Source organism: Gambusia affinis, linkage group LG18 (assembly GCF_019740435.1).
Source record: "Gambusia affinis linkage group LG18, SWU_Gaff_1.0, whole genome shotgun sequence".
NCBI lineage: Eukaryota > Metazoa > Chordata > Actinopteri > Cyprinodontiformes > Poeciliidae > Gambusia > Gambusia affinis.
In genome coordinates, this window is record NC_057885.1 from 11,350,896 (window position 1) to 11,374,318 (window position 23,423).

At 39.0% G+C, this 23,423-nt stretch overlaps 2 long non-coding RNA genes across 3 annotated transcripts in view; one reads left to right on the forward strand and one right to left on the reverse strand.

Moving 5' to 3' along the window:
- Window positions 1-23,423, forward strand: part of LOC122820114 — a 146,074-nt gene that overhangs the window by 17,902 nt on the left and 104,749 nt on the right. The gene's annotated exons all lie outside the window — the stretch shown is intronic.
- Window positions 3,181-18,841, reverse strand: LOC122820115. Its single transcript, XR_006368733.1, has 3 exons — window positions 18,806-18,841; window positions 4,312-4,451; window positions 3,181-3,306 (listed from the first exon to the last, which is right to left on the reverse strand). It is a non-coding gene; the product is annotated as an uncharacterized LOC122820115 (long non-coding RNA).

Genomic DNA, 23,423 nt, shown 5'->3' on the forward strand with positions numbered 1-23,423 from the left:
CTTGCATTTCTCAACTGAAGACACCTTATTCCCCAGGTCTAAAGACGTCTCGCCTGGGCGATGGGGGTTGGGGGGAAGTAGCATGGATGGAACTGGAAAAACACCAGATTTCTCTGGCAGCTCAGTCTTAATGGGATCCGTAAGATCGGAAGTCATTTCTCCCCTAACCACACGGCACATATCATGCAATTTACATTTAAATTAAAATTGAAAGAAAGAAATTTAATTTTGACCATTCCGAGGGCTTCAGATAAAGAGAGGGGAAAAAAAAGAAAACAAAAAGGCAACATGGCTGGATTCAACTTGTAGTACTAAATGTGTCTTTCCCAGTGTGTTTCAGACTAAACAAAAGATCTGGATCAGACACGGGGAGGCCAGCGGCTCAACGCAATCAGAGAATTCGGCTAATGACGATAGTGCCAGGTGTATCGCCAGGTGTGGTTGATTAGAAGGAATGAAACAGACAGTGAAGGTGACAACTGGCGCTGGGTTCCAGCTGAGAGTAGACAGAGATTTTCAGATCAATGAGCCGCCGAGGACAAAAAAATCTGAATCACCTAAGAAACTTCCCCCTTTGATTGCGAGTGATTTGATTCATCGTGACATGACAGAAATGATGAGCAAGATGGCTTCACTGCTGGACAATTTTAGACAGGTAAATCAATTTGTCGACTCCATGCATCGCATTCGAAGGTGGGTGAAACCAGTTTCCCGTTCCAGATCACTTACAGCGCCTCAGAGAAGTATTCACACTCTTTTTAGTGTCACACAAATTGTCCTGTTACAACCGCAGGCTTCAATTTATTTCAGATTTTTGCATGATCGTCAAGTCAAAATTTAAGTTTGCCGTCATGTTCTGCAGTGAAAATGTTCCCTCCATTTGATTCATTGGCCGGTCACAATAAGTGCTAAAGAAAACAGAAAAATTGGTGTTTCTAATTTGACAAAATTTGCTATGTCTTATTAATGTCTTTAACACATGGAACCCATTAAAACCCATATTCTTTCATCACTCCAGCTGTAAGATGCAACATAACTCACCAGTCAAAGGGAGGAAAAGTTACGTTGACCCCAACAATGCCTGACGGAGTGGGGACGACAGATGCATCAGTCTACTAAATTACTCTGCACAGGCCTCTTTCTCGTTTCTGAATTACTGTTGAATTGGTGCACAGCTGAAGAAAGAGGAGGAAAACAAATCAAAGTGAAATGCCAAGCATTTAGGTGAAGTTTGAACACCTGCGACTTTGCGTCCCAGCAGACAGACATACGTGCTGGTGGTTTTCATGCTTTTCGGCTGAATATGCTATTTCTAGGAGGAAAATGATAAATATTGATCTCAGAAGTTTGCGGTTGTATAGATGCTTGATATTACTTTGTATTATGGTACTTTAAGTTTATGATGACTATATTGATTGAAGTTCTTGGACAGAACTTTCTCTGTTTTATATGTGCAAACACAAAAGTAATTACCTAAAGTAAAATTTACAAATGTGAGTTTGGGGATTAGATGAGGTTTTGGAGGATTGACAGTTACTCCATGTACTTCATATTTTTTATCCAATGCACACTTTTTGGTTTAAATATGTTACAACAAGCTAAAGATTTTTGTGGCCAAAAAATGTTCATTTACCGTTTGTTATATTTCTCTATTATAAACAGTCATGTAAAAAATTAGGACATCCCTCTGAATATTAATTTCTTTTCTATAAAATGTTCCAATAATCAATCTTCATTGTCACTGATGATATGTTCATTCAATACCACACCCAAGTCTATTATCTAGTTCCTTAAATTTGTGGCAGAAAGTAAAGATTGCATAAGAATTTGGGATTGAAAAACAAAAGAGGTATACACAGATTTTTAAATTGGTTCTTATATCTTGAAAACGACATGGCAATGTATAAATAACTGAAAAGAAAAGACTCAGTCTGAAGTGTTTCATTCAACAAAGTGCAACAGCTCTTCAGAGCCTATAAAAGTTGTAAAAGCCTACATGGATATAAATAAAAAATCCATATTTTTTCTTTCACATCAATGAATTGAGTGTTTTTCTCAAGCACATGATCTGAAGACAAAATTTGGAACTAATTACATCACCATCACATTGTGTTTCACTGTATAATTGACAAAGTTAAATTGTTTTGCTGTTACAACACTGAAAAACAAACGACAGAACCTCTCTCAAGGGTGGAGATTCCACAGTTTTCTGCCCGAGGTTGTAGATGAAACTCACAAAACTGCCCCGTCGAAAATTCCAGGCTTCATTTTCAGTCCTCCTGGTGCCGTTTAATATTTGATCAGAGCTGATGGTGTAATCTCCAAAAAACTGTTGATGAGGCCGTTCTATAGCTAAAATATCCACCCTGCATTAATACTGATATGGACAAAAGATTCATTTCTTACTGCTATGTCAGATATTTGGCTGATTTTTAGAAACTAATCAGAAAGTTTTGCTCTGTGTTTGAAAGCCAGAAGTGTTATTACCCATTACTTTTTTTCTTCGTCTCCTTTTTACTTTCACAGAATCAGACAGAAATAACGGCTGTCATTCATCACAATTTGCATGCATAAATTAAAACAAAAGGCTTTTACAATAATTTTATTTTGAAGCTTGCTTAGTATTTACTTTTTGTTGGTAGCTGCATATTAGGTTCGAAAAACAAGATTTTTATTTTTTTAATTTTTTTTTTAAAGAGGAACAGTGGAATGAGTCGATTACATTACTCATATTTTATTTGAGTCCCACTTATCATGTCAGAATTAAGAAGTGTTGGTGCTTCATTTAGTAGTTCATTTCAGTAGCTAGTAGTTGAAATAAAACTTTTAACAATATTTATGTTGAATAAAATGATCCATGAGAACAAACATCAAATCAATTTTTTATGTGTTCATATTTGGATCTGTGTATGCCATCTATCTTGTTATGAATGTGGATATGTCATACTTTGGCATATTCCTGATTAACCTTTTACAGCAAGATTTTATTGCCGGTACATATGACACAAATTGTGTGGGTTTTTGACCGCAAGTAGATGCCAGGCTATGCTGACATTGCTACTCTGAATAAAGAAGGTTGTTGGTATTTTGTGCCAAATGTTTTTGCATTAGTCATATTGCAGTGATACAAATATAATCATTGTTCAGAATGGATATCATTTTTACAGTCATTGTTTCAAAGAAAAGAAACAGCTCATTTTAATCACATTTAACAGTGAACATCCATTGTCTATTCCAGTTCATCCTGGCTGGATCAATGGGGAGTCGGTGTCTGTCTCCAGTACTCAATGGGTGGGAGTCGCCAGTCTGTCAGACCAACACAGATAGAGACACATAAGACATACAACCATGCACACACACCCACACCTGTCTGAGGGCAATATAGAGGGAGGTCTCCAAAAATTAAGGGCTTTGACCCTGTTGCATTTTCGAATAGCAATCTTTTGCTATCGTTACGTTGCTTATCTGTGCTTTTCATTGTTGATTAAGACATAGTAAAATTTCTGTATGTAAACTTATGATTTTGAATATATTAATAAATAAATCCGATAGTTTCCAGTCACTGTGATGTTTAGTGAATGAAAATGATTTTGGCAATTCTAACTGACTTAAAACAGGAGACGTTTGGTATGATTAAGCTTTTTTCTTTTTAATGTATGTAAACTTTTGGTTTCAACTGGAAAGTGACTGTGCTGTGCCAGTCGGTTCCTGAACATATTGAATTTGCTTCTGATTTCACTTTGAATATTTAATGTTGTAAGACTCCTCTAAGTGAGATAAATCCATAAAAAAAAAAAAATATATACTGCAAGTTTAGCTTTTCATCTTTATCCTTCACACTGCCTAAAGTTACTGTCCTTTAAATTAAACGCGCTCCATGTTGGATTTTGGTTTGTTTTCGTGGTGTGATGTTGCAGGGCATTGAGACATACATGTCTGCCCCAGGCAACATGGACATAAAAACAGCTGGAAATGGACAATATCCTAGAGGGCATAAAAATTGGTCAACACCATCAAGTGGTATTAGGGAATTAGGTTTCTCTAACCAGTTTTCCTGCAATCTGGCAGCAGCACTTCTGAAAGCCAATTTTTTTCCGGCAGGCATCAGAGCTGATGCAAGGACGTGGAAAGTTGGATGGTTCTGTCTAAAATGTGGCAGGAAAAATAAAGATTCCTGAAGATATCCAATGAATTCCAGAAACATCCTCCAAAATCAAACCAGAAGAGAAATTGTAAAATGTGTCTGTTGGGGAATAATTAGAGAAATGGCGCACAGTATTTTGCCGTGTGCCATTAAAAATAAAATCTTACCAAGAACAAGTAGAAACTACCAGTAAGGTAAATCAGCCAGTAGAGAGAGAAAGTTCTGTAGCTCCTCAAATTCCCAGTCCGCTGATGAGGCTGATGAACATCAGATGTCCAGGCTGCCAACACTCTCCAGGAACGATCCTCTATGAAACAGATGTCTCAATCCGACAAAGCTCAAATTATGACAGGAACACAGTTTTTTTGGGTGGGGGATCCAGAGGGGTCTGTTCATAGTAAAGCCAATTTAACATTAAGAAAAACTGAGAGGGAGTTAACGAAGCTCACCTTGATGTTCAGTTAAAAATACTTATGGCCAACAGAGACAACAAAACAGTTTATTTTAGCAGTAGTGATGCTATATTAATTGATCATTTTTTTAATAATAGTTGATTATCGCCACTGTCTCTTTTAAAAAAGAAAAAATCCAGATAAAAATGTCAGTTAATCTCAATTGCAATACCATATCAAAAAGAGAAATTCATTTATGAATAGTTCCAAATAAATTTTGGCATGTTAGATTTATTTACATCAAACTGTAGACTTATAAATTTTCTATGACTCCATCGATAGAACAAGAGAAGTTAAAAGCCGAATTTAAGCAAGAGATTTGTGCTGTTGTTGATGAGTGTATGTAAACTTCTGAACACAGCAAACATTTTATTAACTTTTCCCTCTCCTCCTGACACCACACACCATCACAACCTCACCTTCCCTTGGTCTCTTCCTTCAGCTTATCAACGTGCACATCATAACTGGGTGTTTCCCCATTAGCTTTCAAAGAGGCATACTCACCCATCAATAAGCATGTAAAATATTAAGCAGTACCAAAATTGGTTAGGCGCTTTAAACTGCTTTGTACAGATGCCCCCATGCTTTTAAGTGCTGAATAATATATTTCAGTTCAATGTCTCAGCCTCCATTAATGCTCCTGCTAAACCCTGCTGGGATTTCTCCTCGCCTTTATTTCTCATAAACACTACCGCCGCCCCTGACAGTCGTAACAGTGGCCAAACCTTTCCAGAAAGGTTTGGTCTCGCACACCCGTGCACGCATGCACGAACACACGCAGGCATGCTTGTTCTCGCTTACGTCAGTCTGATGGTTTCTGTTGCAGAGCTAGTGAGGCGTATGTACTGATGGTTCAAATCACCTGCTGCTCAAAGCAACGTTTGACTTAATTTTAAGAGTAATGTATCTCATCCGTCAGTGAACCTGAAGCATTACATTTCGACATGCATGAGCGCACGGTTATTAATTCAGGTCTGGCGATATTTTGTCACAATCATTTACTTCCTGTGATTATGTTACTGAATTTAGGAAAGCCTTAAAGTTTTCTAGAATCACACCTTTTTTTTTTTTTTTTTTGTTGGAACCAAAGATTTTATTGTATTTTAGCAGGATTTTATTGAATAGACCAACAAAAGTCAGTCCTCTGAGGCCATAAATAAAATCCAGAGCAATCACTTCAACATTCACAAGTGGACTGATTTGTAAATCTGTCAAATCTGTTGGATTTTGGGTTTAGTTTGCTTGTTTTGACTATTTTGTTTCATCTTGTCTTTCATTTAATTCTGTGATCCTGATCTTGAGCGTTAATTTTCTCTGACTGCCTACGTGTCTTGCAACTGTACATCTGTTTTCCATCTGCATTTACTTACCTGTGTTGTATCCAATAATCAAGCTCCCAGTATAAGAGCTTCTCTGCTTTATTCACACATTGTTAAATTCTACTGTTGTTCCTGCAGACTTTCTGTTTTGATCAAGCTTTGAATTTTTATATATATGTATGTATATATATATATATATATATATATATATATATATATATATATATATATATATATATATTCATTATTGTCTTGATTCTTTGGCTCTCTGCTCTTTGTATATACATGGCAAAATCTATCTGGTCCATCAGTGTGTAAAGAAATCCAACTGTTTTGCGAGAGACTCAGATGTTTGTCAGGGAACAAATGGCATCATGAAGACTGAGGGCCACAGCAGACATGTACAAGAAAAGTTGCACAAGTTTCAAAAGGGTCTTGATTGTGAAACGGTACCCCAACTTTTGAACAATTTAAAAAATGCTAAGTCATAGAAGTCCTTAAGAGGCCCATGGTATCTCTGAATGAGCTGCATGGATCCCTGACTCAGGTGGGGCAGCTTGGTGACCACGCAACTGCTGGTTGTGCACTCCATAGAGGTTGGCTTCAAAGAAGAGTGCCCAAGAAGAAAAACAGGAGAAAAAACATAAAGTTTGCCACTTTAATTTAAATTAATGGACTTGGCAAAAGACAGTATACCACAGGGCTGCTGGCGCCTGTCTCCAACGGTCTTTGGACAAAAAGTGGGGTATATCCTGGACAAGATGAAGGAGACAAATGGAACGATAAACATGCACATGGACACAAGGGATGTTTATAGAAATAAATAAAAATAAATTGCATTTTTTTTTTTTACTGTTGGAGGAGGCTAAAGTACCAAAGGGGAATCATCACACTAATTCAAACTCGTCTTCTTCTTTTGTAAACACTGTATAGATACATATTTAAAAGAAAAAAAAGCCTAGTTGTTTTTTTTTATATATATAAATATTTATATTCAATCTGAACCAAAGTCAAATTTCTTATGTGAGTGCACAAACTTGACTCATGCAAACTTCATGCAAAACGACCGTAAGGTTCTAAGAATGTGAACTTCAGACCTTTGTGCTGCGAGGTAACAGTGCTAACCATTGCACCTCTGTGAAGCACACATTCCACTGCAGTGTGAATAGATTGGGAAAGGTTCTGTGTAGCCTCTTTTCAGAATGCTACATTGTTACTGCAGTGACACATAAACCTTGAGGTAAGCAATGTGGAATTAGGTTCATATATGTTTTATCCAATTTTTTCTTGTCATATAAGCTTTAGCACAAATCTCGTCTTACAAGCTGGGTGTTTCTTCTCATAGGTCACCATCTGCAGCACCTTACAGCTCCACTCTCTGAAAACATTTTGGGGGAATCATTTATCATCTAACTGAATTGACAGAGGAGAGAACACCTCTCTTGAGCCTTGCTGATGTAGCCGCCTCATTGTTATTTAATTACAGCACATTCTGCTTCCTGGAGACTGCAGGAGGCGATACACATCTTATTCCAAGAAGTGGATTGTAGATGTTGTATAGTTAGGTCAGGTTACCGTAAAATCAACTCTAAAATGCTGAACCCCTCTCACCACACTGCCCCACATTCCCACAATACGTCTAAACCTTCAACAAATGGGTCAATCCTGGGCTTGCAGATTAATGGCTATTGACATCCTTAATTGATTTCTGTGGGAAACAGTTTCAGGCTCACCCTACTGAACGCTTAGAACCATCACAGACGCCAAGCCTTTTTAAAATTGGAATATGTTTCTGGTGAGGCTTGTACCACAGATCAGGTTCAAGCCTGATCTACCCATTGAACTCCAATAGGTTCATTAGAGTAAAAAAATTGTAGAACTTGAGATGTAGACTTGATCTGTGTTTCAGTTACCTAAGCTGTCAAAACTCAGAGCTGGGTTTGATGTCAGACCGAGGTGACGCTGTTCAAGCCCAGTCGACATTTCAACATGGCGACACTCAAAGTCATTGTTTGCAGTACCTCTTGCAAACATCATTTTAAGTTTTACTTTTCAAAAGCACTTTCAATTTGTTCAGTTTATAGAGCCAAGTGCTACATGTATTGACTTTAGACCCCTTCTTACATGTGCGTCTTGTAATTTAATCATGTTTCCACTATATCTACCTACTGTTGATGCAGGGAGTGCCCATTTTGTCGGCTGCACATTCTGTAACTGAGGTTAGGCAAGTGTCTCTCAGGTTCCCAATGGAAACTCCGGAGGATGTTCCAGGTATTATTAGGCCCGAGCAGCAAAGCGCTGCGAAGGCCTATTGTTTTTGTACTGTTTATTATTAGGCCCGAGCAGCAAAGCGCTGCGAAGGCCTATTGTTTTTGTACTGTTTATTAGGCCCGAGCAGCAAAGCGCTGCGAAGGCCTATTGTTTTTGTACTGTTTATTATTCTTCTTCTTATTATTCTGCCCCCCAAAAGAGGGGCCTTTTTGGGGGATTTATCATATTCAAAAACTCACCAAACTTGGCGGAAGCATAGAGACTGGTGAAAAATTTTGAATTTTAAGGTCGTCGCAAAAATCGCACAAAAAATGGCTCAACAGCGCCACCTAGCAATTTTCAAAAGACCCTTTGCTATTCACTTACTTTGTCGTAGAGACTTGAAATTTGGTACAGTTGTAGAGCTCCCCAAGACGCTCAGAATTTACAATTATTGTCATAGTCCAAGTATCACAGGAAGTCGGCCATTTTGGATCGAAGGTCACATTTTGACCCGATTTTTGCCGTTTACAGCCTTCTGATTTGTACGAACTCCTCCTAGGGATTTGATTGATCGGCTTCAAACTCGGTCAGTCTGATCATAAGGCATGGCCGATTAAAAGTTATCAAAACGGTGACTTTTTGAGTATGCTGAAGGGGGGCTAGCAGGGGTCAAAGTTCACCAACTCGCCACGAAACTCTAAACAGTTATAACTCCTACACTAAAACTCTCAGAGGAACCAAACTTTCAGTGATTGAGCATCATGGGTTGACCTAAAATACCCTGTGGTCAAATGATGACATCACTAAGGCCACGCCCCCTGAGAACAGGAAGTGTCATATTTTACTGGGAACGGTCCCTATATTACACTTTTGACCTAATCAACATGAAACTGTGTTAACAGACAGGAAACATGTTGCTGTATTGAAGATTCCAGCCCGACGGCTTTGATGGAGCAGGTGGGCGTGGCGGCGTGAGTGACCTCTAACACACCGCTGTCATACGTTTGGCTCTGAATTCCACAGTTTTGGGCCAAACTTCTCCAAACTCACTAGGATGGATCTTTATCCACCCCAAGACAGGAATCCATAATAAAATTTGGTGGGCGTGGCCTAATTTTTCTATAGCGCCCCCTAGAAGATTTTAAATTATCAGCCCCAAGCCATACTCTAACCTATAATTACGAAACTTCTTACACATCTGTATATTCTCCTGATGTACAAAAAAGTCTCTTGGAGCCATGGTCTCAACCCAACAGGAAGTCGGCCATTTTGGAATGAAGTTCCAAAATTGACCCCATTTTTGATGTTTACAGCCTTCGTATTTGATCGAACTCCTCCTACAGTTTTTCAGATACAGACTTCAAAATCACTCAGCACACACTTGAGGCATCAAAGGTGAAAAGTTATCAAAGGAATTTTCGTACTTCAAAGTATGTGGGCGTGGCTATGTGTCAAACTTTGACTATTCGCCATGAAACATAAAACTCTTATAACTCCTAAAGTAAAACTCTCAGAGGAACCAAACTTTCAGTGATTGATCATCATAGTTTGACATAAAAGACCCTGTGGTCAAATGATGACATCACTCAAGCCACGCCCCCTGAGAACAGGAAGTGTCATGTTTTACTGGGCAGTGGCTATCTTACACCTTTGACCTAATCAACTTGAAAGTTTTTCCAGAAACAGAAGACATGCTGGTGTATTTTGGATTCCAGCCCGACCGGCTTAGATGGAGCAGGTGGGCGTGGCGGCGTCAAGTGACCTCTAACGCCGCTGTCATTCGCTTTGGCTCTGAATTCCACAGTTTTGGCTGTTCCAAACTCACTAGGATGGATCCTTATCCACCCCCTGAAAGAAATCCATAATAAAATTTGGTGGGCGTGGCCTAATGTATTTATGGCGCTGGCTAGAAAATTTTAAATGATCAACCCCAAGACATGCTTTAACCTAGAATTACCAAACTTGGTACATATGTGTATCTTTTCAGGACGAACAAAAAGTCTCTTGGAGCCATATTCTAAATTCAACGGATTTTCTGTAATTTTAGATTTTTAGAAAAAAATATGTTATTCCCATTAAGTCCTCTTGGTGTCACTGTTACTCCACACATGAATAAGGCGAGAATTACACAGTATGAGAGAGGTGCTGTAATGGCGATATTAACCACTTGGTGTCACTATCACGCCATACATGACTATGTGTACATTTTTACCACTGCAATTCCCAAAGATGCATCTGTGTATTTTGTAGTTCCACAGTTACGTTGTTTTCGATACTTCTGCTGGCTCGTTGGGATAAAAATAGCGCTCCACGGATAACATTAACGATCAAGCCTTCCTTAATCCCGCCTGCATGTGCGTTTTATTATGTAAGTATACATTTCCATCTCCTATATTTGCTTATATCACTTATTAGCACTAGAGAACTGAATATGACGGTTGACAGTCAAGCTAACGCAGCTAAGCTATCAAGTGCACAAGCATGCATGATTTAACGGAGAGAGCAGCGCCTGCAGCTGGCTGCTTATTAATTTTCCTGAAGTAAAAAAAGAAAAGAAGAATTTCTGATATTTTTATTTTTGAATCATCTTTATAATTAAGAAAATTGTGGAAACATTGTTTCAAAACATCTTGTACGTAGCGCATGCCAAAGCTTAAATCTTATTTCTCAGTTCGATTTTCGAACGCCTCACTCCTCCTCCCGCCCCATCCACATACTCGTAGCAATGGCTGGCTCGTTGGGATAAAAATAGCCTCCACGGATAACATTCACGATCAATCAAGCCATGATATGTGTGCAGTTCGATCTTTATAACGACGCACGAATCCCCCCCGCCCAAGGGGTGAATATGACGGTTGACAGTCAAGCTAACGTAGCTAAGCTGTCGGACCTAACGAATAGGAGACAGATGTCATGGGTATTAGCGGTGAGATGTCCTGTTGTTGCATTCCAACTTATCAACGTGTTTGCTGCAGAGATGTGGATTCTGGTGAGTCTGATATGCTAAACAATTTCTTGCTCATTTAATGGAAGCCACATTATTTTGTTTGAACCGTACATGGGCTGCACACTCAAAGCTGTGGAGTTTAGTACTTTCAAAATATCCTTACAGTTAAAAGTTTGCCTGGCAAACCTATTAAACGATATTACCTCAAAGGTGTTGACAGGAAGTGAATTTTATTTATTAGACAATAAAATAAACTGGTCCAAAAAAGGTGAAAACAGCCACGAATGAACGTGTCCGTAGTTGCTAAGAATTATAATGGAAACTTAACGGCACTATAATTATTAATATTGAGATAAGTGTCACAAATATGAGCAGGAGGAGCGCTGAGCTTTGATATTAAACGCAGGGCCGTAACGCAGAACCTGGAGGCGGGGGGTGGGGTGTGGGGCTTTAAAGTAATTCTTAGAGTTTTCCACACAGCAGTGGACCACATAAATTACTCACGTTTTTATTTTTTGGACAATCTCCTCTTCAGTTCAACCTTATCAGTGGATACACATTGTTGATGTTACCATTATAAAATAGCTTACAATTAAGAATTGGCAAAGATCAATGTGATTTTCACAGTAGACGGAGCTCAGAGGAACCAAACTTTCAGTGATTAATCGTCATGTGGTCAAATGATGACATCACTAAGGTTAAACTGTCACAACTGTCACACTTAAAGTAAATATTTGTTGTATTTAACATGTTTCATGTAAGAAGTGAGCATGTGATGAAATAGATTCTGTCCTCCAATTTTATGTAATTGAACATTACAGCTAACAAATGTGATGATCATGTGAGGTAATACATTTTATGAAAATTTTCTTATATACAGTATATTTTTTAAATATAAAATTAGTTAAATAAAAAAGGGGTCAAATGTAATAAAGATGAATGTGCTTCATCTATACTCTCTAGTAGAACAATTTCACCTTGATTTTGAGTTAATGGGCCACACGATTTGGAAGCTATTGAAGAAATCATATTATTTAATATTAAAATTATTTATCCAACCATCTTCTTACAGCAGGGGTGTCAAACTCCAGTCCTCAAGGGCCGCTGTCCTGCAACTTTTAGATGTGCCCCTGCTGCAGCACCTGGATAGAATGATTAGGTCATTAGCCCCACCCACTTCCGACAGGAAGTCACCTTTTTTTCTTACTTTTTCTCTGTTTTTTATATGGATTTAATCCAGTGCAAACTCACTTACAATGATAAGGTGATGAAATCTGTCCATGCTGACTGAACAGTGTGGGCGTAGCCAAATGGCGAATATCAGACCCTCGCCATATTCATACGATTGTCTTTAAATCACACATGGATGATCCGATTGGCACCAAACTTGAAATGTAAGACCTGTGGTAACCTTTAAAGAGCTCAAATGTTTTGAAATGTAATTTGACTCCACTGCGCCCCCTAGGTTAATCCATCAGCTATATCTCCGCCGTAAATGGACCGATCTGCGCCAGATTTTTTGCGAGTCGTCGGGAAGCGCTGCCGAACGCATCCGCGTGTGTCGTCTGGCGGGCGATCGGGCGGGGAAGGTTCGCGACGGCTCCCGCTGCGGCGAGCGGGCGCCGGCTCTGGAAACGGCGCGAGAGCTTCCGCGGCGGCTGGAACTCCGCGGTGGCCAGTGAGCCGGAGCAGCGCTTGCTGCGAGGGCCGCACGAGGCTGCTTGCAGCTTTAATTTTTTTTATTTTTCTGCCCCCCCAAAGAGGGGCCTTTTTGGAGGCTTTATCATATTCAAAAACTCACCAAACTTGGCGGACACATAGAGACTGTTTAAAATTTACGTATTTTAAGGTCGTCGCAAAAATCGCCAAAAAAACCGCTCAACGGCGCCACCTAGAAATTTTCAAAAGACCCAAACCAATCACTTTACTTTATCGTAGAGACTTGAAATTTGGTACAGTTGTAGAGCTCCCCAAGACGCTCAGAATTTACAATTATTGTCATAGTCCAAGTATCACAGGAAGTCGGCCATTTTGGATCGAAGGTCACATTTTGACCCGATTTTTGCCGTTTACACCCTTCGTATTTGATCGAACTCCTCCTAGGGATTTCGATTGATCGGCTTCAAACTCGGTCAGTCTGATCATAAGGCATGGCCGATTAAAAGTTATCAAAACGGTGACTTTTTGAGTATGCTGAAGGGGGGCTAGCGGGGGTCAAAGTTCACCAACTCGCCACGAAACTCTAAACAGTTATAACTCCTACACTAAAACTCTCAGAGGAACCAAACTTTCAGTGATTGAGCATCATGGGTTGACCTAAAATACCCTGGGGTCAAATGATGACATCACTAAGGCCACGCCCCCTGAGAACAGGAAGTGTCATGTTTTACTGGGAACGGTCCCTATATTACACCTTTGAACTAATCAACATGAAACTGTGTTAACAGACAGGAAACATGTGGCTCTATAAGGGATTCCAGCCCCGACCGGCTTTGATGGAGCAGGTGGGCGTGGCGGCGTGGCGAAGTGACCTCTAACGCCGCTGTCATACGTTTGGCTCTGAATTCCACAGTTTTGGGCCAAACTTCTCCAAACTCACTAGGATGGATCTTTATCCACCCCAAGACAGGAATCCATAATAAAATTTGGTGGGCGTGGCCTAATTTCTCTATAGCGCCCCTAGAAAATTTTAAATGACCGCCCAAGCCATGCTTTAACCTATTATTACAAATCTTGTTACACATCCGTATATTGTCCTGATGTTCAAAATTGTCTATTGGATCAATGGTCTCAACCCAACAGGAAGTCGGCCATTTTGGTATTAAGTTCCAAAATTGACCCCATTTTGATGTTTACAGCCTTTGTATTTGATCGAACTCCTCCTACAGTTTTTCTGATACAGACTTCAAAATCGCTCAGCACACACTTGAGGCATCAAAGGTGAAAAGTTATCAAAGGAATTGTCGTACTTCAAAGTATGTGGGCGTGGCTATGTGTCAAACTTTGACTATTCGCCATGAAACATAAAACTCTTATAACTCCTACAGTAAAACTCTCAGAGGAACCAAACTTTCAGTGATTGATCATCATGGGTTGACCCAAAAGACCCTGTGGTCAAATGATGACATCACTCAGGCCACGCCCCCTGAGAACAGGAAGTGTCATGTTTTACTGGGAACGGTCGCTATCTTACACCTTTGACCTAATCAACTTGAAAGTTTTTCCAGACACAGAAGACTTTCTGGTGTATTTTGGATTCCAGCCCGACCGGCTTTGATGGAGCAGGTGGGCGTGGCGGCATGGTGACCTCTAACGCCGCTCGGGTCTGATAAAATACAATATCAGACCCGAGCATATGGATTTAATCCAGTGCAAACTCACTTAAAATGATAAGGTGATGACATCTGTCAATGCTGGTTGAACAGTGTTGGCGTGGCCAAATGGCGAATATCAGACCCTCGCCATATTCATACGATTGTCTTTAAATCACACATGGATGAGCCGATTGGAACCAAACTTGAAATGTAAGACCTGTGGTAACCTTTAAAGAGCTCAAAAGTTTTGAAATGTAATTTGACTCCACTGTGCCCCCTAGGTTAATCCATCAGCTATATCTCCGCCGTAAAATGGACCGATCTCGCCAGATTTTTGTGAGTTGTCGGGAGCGCTGCAACGCTTTCATGTGTGTCTGGCGGCGATCGTGAGGAAGGTTCGTGACAGCTCCTGCTGCGGCGGCGCCGGTGCGAGAGCTTTGCTGCTGGAACTCCGGTGGCCAGTGAGCCGAGCGCGCTTGCTGCGAGGAGCGCCTGACGCTGCTCCGCAGCTTTAATTCTTCTTATTATTCTGCCCCCCAAAGAGGGCCTTTTTGGGGGATTTATCATATTCAAAAACTCACCAAACTTGGCGGAAGCATAGAGACTGGTGAAAAATTTTGAATTTTAAGGTCGTTGCAAAAATCGCAAAAAAAATGGCTCAAGAGCGCCACCTAGCAATTTTCAAAAGACCCTTTTCTATTCACTTACTTTGTCGTAGAGACTTGAAATTTGGTACAGTTGTAGAGCTCCCCAAGACGCTCAGAATTTACAATTATTGTCATAGTGCAAGTATCACAGGAAGTCGGCCATTTTGGATCGAAGGTCACATTTTGACCCCATTTTGGCCGTTTACAGCATTGGTATTTGATCGAACTCCTCCTAGGGATTTTGATTGATTGGCTTCAAACTTGGTGAGTCTGATCAGAAGGCATGGCCGATTAAAAGTTATCAAAACGGTGAGTTTTTGAGTATGCTGAAGGGGGGTTAGGAGGGGTCAAAGTTCACCTACTCGCCACGAAATTCAAAACAGTTATAACTCCTACACTAAAACTCTCAGAGGAACCAAACTTTCAGTGATTGAGCATCATGGGTTGACCTAAAATACCCTGGGGTCAAATGATGACATCACTAAGGCCACGCCCCCTGAGAACAGGAAGTGTCATATTTTACTGGGAACGGTCCCTATATTACACCTTTGACCTAATCAACATGAAACTGTGTTAACAGACAGGAAACATGTTGCTGTATTGAAGATTCCAGCCCCGACCGGCTTTGATGGAGCAGGTGGGCGTGGCGGCGCATGGTGACCTCTAACGCCGCTGTCATACTGCTTGGCTCTGAATTCCACAGTTTTGGGCCAAACTTCTCCAAACTCACTAGGATGGATCTTTATCCACCCCAAGACAGGAATCCATAAAATTTGGTGGGCGTGGCCTAAGTTCTTTATGGCGCCCCCTAGAATATTTAAAATGATCAGCCCTGAGCCATGCTATAACCTATAATTACGAAACTTCTTATACATCTGTATATTGTCCTGATGTACAAAAAAGTCTCTTGGAGCCATGGTCTCAACCCAACAGGAAGTCGGCCATTTTGGAATGAAGTTCCAAAATTGACCCCATTTTTGATGTTTACAGCCTTCGTATTTGATCGAACTCCTCCTACAGTTTTTCAGATACAGACTTCAAAATCGCTCAGCACACACTTGAGGCATGAAAGGTGAAAAGTTATCAAAGGAATTGTCGTACTTCAAAGTATGTGGGCGTGGCTATGTGTCAAACTTTGACTATTCGCCATGAAACATAAAACTCTTATAACTCCTACAGTAAAACTCTCAGAGGAACCAAACTTTCAGTGATTGATCATCATGTGTTGACCCAAAAGACCCTGTGGTCAAATGATGACATCACTCAGGCCACGCCCCCTGAGAACAGGAAGTGTCATGTTTTACTGGGAACGGTCGCTATCTTACACCTTTGACCTAATCAACTTGAAAGTTTTTCCAGACACAGAAGACTTTCTGGTGTATTTTGGATTCCAGCCCCGACCGGCTTTGATGGAGCAGGTGGGCGTGGCGGCATGTCAAGTGACCTCTACGCCGGGTCTGATAAAATACAATATCAGACCCGAGCATATGGATTTAATCCAGTGCAAACTCACTTAAAATGATAAGGTGATGACATCTGTCAATGCTGGTTGAACAGTGTTGGCGTGGCCAAATGGCGAATATCAGACCCTCGCCATATTCATACGATTGTCTTTAAATCACACATGGATGAGCCGATTGGAACCAAACTTGAAATGTAAGACCTGTGGTAACCTTTAAAGAGCTCAAAAGTTTTGAAATGTAATTTGACTCCACTGCGCCCCCTAGGTTAATCCATCAGCTATATCTCCGCCAAATGGACCGATCTGCGCCAGATTTTTGTGACATGTGTGGGCGGGAAGGTTCGTGACAGCTCCTGCGGGCGGCGGGCGCCGGTGAGAGCTGGCGCGGCTGGAACTCCGCGGTGGCCAGTGAGCCGGAGCGGCGCTTGCTGCGAGGGCCGCACGACGCTGCTCCGCAGCTTTAATTTTTTTTACTTTTTTACTTCTTGCCTGGGAGGTGAGAATTTCTGACTGCAACTGGACTCTATTAAGTAAGCAACATAATTATCAGCTGGTAACTAAAGATGGTGATAATAACATGACTATTCTGTTATGCAAACAGATAGCGAACAAAATGGAAGACCCAGTAGATAAGATTAAGGTACTGAATCTTCTCAGTTATTTGTTGTAAAACTACAAAAGAAATGAAATGTACATTTTACATTCTGGATAAACACATTCCAGTAAAAACTCACCACCGTTATATGAATGCATGCACGGGAAATATTCATATTATAAAATGCACTTTCACCAATACATAAAAAGCCCCAGAATTCTGACTAGCCTTGTGTTACCAATTAACTTTAGTATCGTTTGCACAGTTTTATAAGCTACCCTTAGCATAAAACTGCTAAGATGGGCAACTTTATTCAAACTCACTGTTGGTTCTGCTCCAAGACTCGGACAACAGATTCTTTGTGATGTAGCATGTTGTACTCTATGTACACACACTGAAAAGACCTGGTAGTTAAAGTTGCAGGCCTCTTCAGGCCCTGTAGCCCAAAGAGGCTACTGTTCAAGCTACAAGCTCCGGCCAGAGTAACTCTAAACCACCTCAAGGGGACGGCTTAAATTTACAAACTGAGAGTCAGAGTCAATGAACAGTTATTTTTTTCTTTTTTCAGAATTTTTCTCCAACTTTAGTTGTTCAAAATTGAACTGAAATACATCAAAGGCAGATTTAAGGAATTTGAAATGATGAAAATGGAAAATGGAATTGTGCCATCTGTGTGAACAACTGAATTCAGAGTTGCACATTTCTTGTTTTATCTCAGTAAAGAGAAGGTAGAATAAGACCTTCTGTAGCCTGCTAGTACAAAATGTATGGTAAAATCCACCAAACAGTTTTTTTTAACAAAAATAAAAACTGCTAATCAAATTAATAACATGTAATGTTTAAGAAAACATAAGCTCTTTTGAAATGCTGCTTCTCTGCTTGGACAGAAATTTACAGATAGTAAACGTGCTCGTCTCTTAGCAACCAGTTAAGAAAAAACGTTGTTGTTCATAAAACATAAGATTTCTTCTGCTATTTTGAAGTACTACTTATTGTATTTAACTCACGACTTGACAAAAATTGCACAGTTGGTGAAATTTGCATAAAATGATAATGTTCTCTATCATTGGTGGTAAATATAAAACAGACATTCAACATGGTAGTGAAAATATGACGAATACTTAGTGGCACTTTGTTTCGTCTCTTAGCAACCATATAACAACAAATATTGTTGTTCATAAAACATAAGTTTTCTTCTGCTGTTTTGAAATATTAATACTTAAGATTTAACAATAATTGTGCAGTTAGTGAATTTTGTAGAAAAGTGCATAGGTTTTCTTTGGCGTTGGTGGTAAATATATCATAAAACAGACATTCAACGTGAAAGTAAAAATGTGATGGGCACTTCGTTACCAGAACATGGGCTTGTCTCTTAGCAACCACTTAACAGATATTGTTATTGTTCATAAAACATAAGATTTCTTCTGCTCTTTTGAAATACTATTTATTGGTGGTAAATGTATTATAAAACAGACCTTCAACACAAAAAAAAATCTGATTTTTTTCTTTATGGCAGTTTGTTATCAGAAAATGCTGTCATCGCTTAACACCAAATTAACAACACATAATGTTATTGTTTAGAAAACAAAAGCTATTTTGAAATAATGCATAATCTGCTTATAAATACACACAAAATTTACATTTGTTAAATTTAGCAAAATCAGACGAATACCTTGTGGCACTTCGTTACCAGACAACGCGCTTGTCGCTTAGCAACCAGTTAACAACAAATAGTATTTTTCATAAAACTTAAGATTTCTTCTGTTCTTCAGAAGTACTACTTAAAATCTTTTACTTACAGCTGAACAACATTTGAGCAGATGGTGAATTTTGCAGAAAAGCGAAAATGTTTATCTGTCATTGTTGGTAAATGTATTATAAAATAGACATTTAACACGAAAGTATAATGCGCTCGTCTCCTAACACCAGATTGAGAAAGACTTTCACTAAAAAAGCAAAATCCTTCTTATTTGCATATAAGGCTACGTTTAAATGTGAGTCTTATTCAGAAGATTAGTCTCTTAAACCTGAAAACGTTTGGAGGCCAAGTTAAGGTAATTGACACTACGCCGCCACTTAATCAATCCACTGGGTTTGTCAGTGACTGGCCAATCAGCGGTGTCAATTTGTTCTGAATTGAAACGCCTATTACCTTGACGAACTAAACATTCCCAACGTTGTCAGGGTTTATCATTATAATCTTGCTGTCACAGAGACTTGCTGAAAAGTAATCGGGGGGTCGGGGGGAGGTTAAATCTGTCAGTGGGTAACATACAATTCTGACACACATTACCTAAAGCCTTTAGAGGGTGGAATACAGTTTAATCCATTAAAAAAATTTAAATGGTGTAAAAGATGGAGAAATGAATGTGTCTGACCTCATGAATAGCTGTATGTAATGGTGATCGATGGTGTAACTACCATGCTTGTTTGTACAGGGGTAACTGCAAATAAATCTCCCATTATTTTAATCATCATTACATTGTGTGCCTGATTGACGACTCTGAGTCACTTTAAAAAGGAAACACTTTTAACTTTTCTGTCAACAAATAAACTGTAAAAGTCTGAACTAGAGCAAACTGGCCAATTATCTTCAATTTTACCACATAGCCATCAAAGAAGTGATAAAAGGGGATATAAATATCTGATTAATATACTAATCAGGTTAAAAAGAATCATTCTAAAAGTTCCTTCCATTCTTTATTGTGTCTGAAAAGTCACAACCAAATTAGGGAAATGCTTGAAAACAAAGAAAATGCCTCTATTATTACTGAAAAGATTTCTAATCCAACTTTAAGTGGGAGTCTGGAACAAACATTTAATTTCCTTTGTGCAATCGCCTTATTATTTATACCCTTAAACGCTTGGCTGAATGAGTTATTCATTTAAAAAGCACAAAACATGCTCCTTTAATTAATTAATATAAAAGATCCCTGGCTGTTAATTGTTTAATCAAAGCACAAATGTCTGCAGGAATCAGTTCCTCATATTTAAGATGTCATGCAAAAGCAGAGCGCTCTTAAGTGGTTACATCTGAAAAATAGCACGCAAGTCTCAGTATGAATTAACATTAAATATATGTTTTTAAAAGTGCCAGGAAGTCATTTGAGTGGCTTTCACTCAGCCTCTGCATGTCACATTTGACTATTTGTCGCATTAGCAACCTATAAATTTACCTCAGCTTAAATTAGACAGAATCTCTGCGGAGAAATTCTCAGTGGAAATGGTTTCTGCCATCCAGTTCATATTTCATATCACACCCACTGGCATTAATTGCATTCACATACCCAGACACTCCGATGGAAACTGCTTTTAATACAAATTACTTCAGACAGCGAGTAATAACTTTTCTCTCTTTCTCAACAGTTGCAGTCTCGCACATCTTTCATATTCAGGGCTCATGAGAATCCACCCACAGCCCTTTAATCAGAGCTCGTTTCTCCACATCTCTGCTCCACGCCTGTGTTTTTCCAAATGTCACTTGTCTTGACACCAGTTGAGGCTGCATGTTGGATCAGATGCATCACCGAAGAAATTTTCTGCGAGATTTAATTCAGAACTTCATCAGCACAACCCCCCCGCCCCAAAAAATTACATATTGTGGTAGATTGAGTATCTTTGGTTACTAGATAAAAATGACAAAGAAGGGCCATCAGCTTCCAAACTTTTTCTCACCTTTTAAATGACTTTTTCCAGGATCTCTTTAAATTTAGATATAATGTAGAAAAGCATACATCTCTTCAAATATCTTTTTTCCTATTCATCCACGGTTCAGGCCATGTAGTTTATATTTTTGTTGTATATTTGCTCTGGCCTCGCTCACCTCTTGTTCAGCTTATTTAAGCTACTTCTTGTGCCTGCTGATATCATGTTTGGGAAAGGTCCAGTCGGCATGATAGATTTACTGCTAACTTTGCACAGTTTTGCCAAAGGATTTGAATGAATAAACAAAACGACTTTCACCACCATAAATAAGCTAAAAGTAAACATTAGAAAGACACAAAAAGCACTGTTTGACAATAATAACCACCATACCTGACACAAAAAAAATACAAAACGATGTTTTCTAAAAAAAAACAAACAAACAAAAAACAAACAAACTGGTTTTAACCTGGCATTGTTCTCTACGGTAAACTTAAAGCTCGCCATTTGGGAAGGGTATTCTTATGCTTTTTGTCAAATTTCTTCATTTGGAAGATTTATGTATGATATATGCTGTTAAAAAAATGTATTTAATCCTACATAAGTTGAACATGACTTTGGGCAAAAGTGTATGTTCATAGACTGTAGAAAGCCATTTCACCTGGGTCTTAGAACAAGAATGAAGGTCTTGTGACGCATAAAGAAGGGTAGCATTTTAATGATGTATATTTTATAGCATTTTATGACACATGTACCTCTATATGTGTCATTTATAAGGTGCCAACATAACATTTATTGTGTGTGTATGGTGTAAACTTTACATTGCTCTACTCCATGAGGTAAAACTGACTTTATGCTTTGCAGTGCCATCACCTCTCATTTTTTTCTTACTATATTATTTAAAATACTTTGGTTGCCTGTCTGTCTTGGACTAAATGCTCAATGTTAATAATAATCTGATAGGGCTGCAGAGTGGTTGCGGGATATTCAGTCAGAATGGTATTCAATCTAGTTCCAACTCCTCTGCAACCACTTCAAGTGTACAACATTCTAAGACGAATATATTTTCATCAGTGCAGGAAGAGTGTCTGCATAGTACATAGATGATGGAAAAAAAAAAAAAAACTTTATCAGGTTAACGTTTTAATTGAGCATCACTTATTTGGTGCAGTGGTTTATGTTTGTAATATGTATTACTTCTATGTGGAGAATTTCACATAGTAAACTAGAAAAGAACAGAATTAATCTGCTCTGTGAATATGTAAAATATTCTCCGACACTAAATGCCTTCCTTTGAAAAAATTAAATATGACCGGGAATTATTTCATGTTTGGAATTTTAAAATTTGTTCACACAATTTTCAGGTTAGGACCTATAAACATCAATGGATTTAGTTTTAATTTGTGGTGAGCTTAACTTTAAATTAATTCTTATGAGGTTTGAACTTCAAGCCTTCAAAGATCCCTTACATATGCAGATCTTTGGAAACGTGTTCATAGTTTTCTCACATTTTGTCATGTTCTAGTTACACACTTTGATTTGTATGTAAGAAACCAAGACAAAGTGGTGCATAAACTGAAAAAGCAAACTTTACATGGCTGTCAACATATTTTACAGATAAAAACCTGACAAAAATATGTGGTCTGTAATTATTTAGCTCCCTCTATTCAAATATCCCTAAAGACAAATTCCATAGCAAAAAAAAACAAAAAACTATTTTCAGAATATTCTACTCTTCAACCATTTCATGGGGCACAAGTACAATCCTATCAAGACATGGTCAACCGCACAGATTTTCAGGACGAGCAAGGAGAGCATTAATCAGAGAGGCAGCCAAAAGACCCATGGTAACTTTAGAAGACCTGCGATGCAGGGTTCATTTCAGGTGGCACAATCTGTGGAGAGGACAGCTATTAGTTGTACGCTCTACAAATCTTGTGAAAGAGTGAAGGAAAAAGGTTGTTGTAAGAAAGTTCTATATAAAATCCAGATTGCCAAAAAGCCAGAGTAGGAGAAACATCAATCATGGATGAAGGCACTCTGGTCACCCACAAACAAAAGTGAACTGTTTGACCTAAATTCAAAACACATTGCAGTTTTGTGATAGCATCATGCTGTGGATTTGCTACTGTGTAGCTGTGTCAGGAAAACTAGTCAAAAAAACAGTAATCACCAGCAGCACGTAACATTTCTGAACAAAAACTGTTAGAGGATACACAAGCAGTTTATGACGGATTCAGAGGTCAGCTATTTTGCAAGACAAAATCCATAAAAATACAGCTAAATCCACAGTAGAGCAAAGCATGGTCATGGGTCAGAATAGTCGAGTCAAAGTCCACACAAAAAAACAATCAAGAATCTACATCAAAACTTGAAAACTTGTATTTTCAAGTAGATGAAAGAGTTTAAGCTCCGTCTTCTAATCTGACAGAGCTTGAGCAACTTTGCAACAAACACGTTGCAAAAATATTATTCTTCAGATGAACAAAGCTGGACATACTGCAAAACACTGGAAGTTGTAATTACTGCTAACAAGTCATGGGATAGTGCAAATTAACAAATGCATGCCGCACTTTTCAGATATTATTCAATGAAAAATCTTAGTGCTGCACTTTCTTCGATTGGGATGTGCCTAAAAATTCCAACAA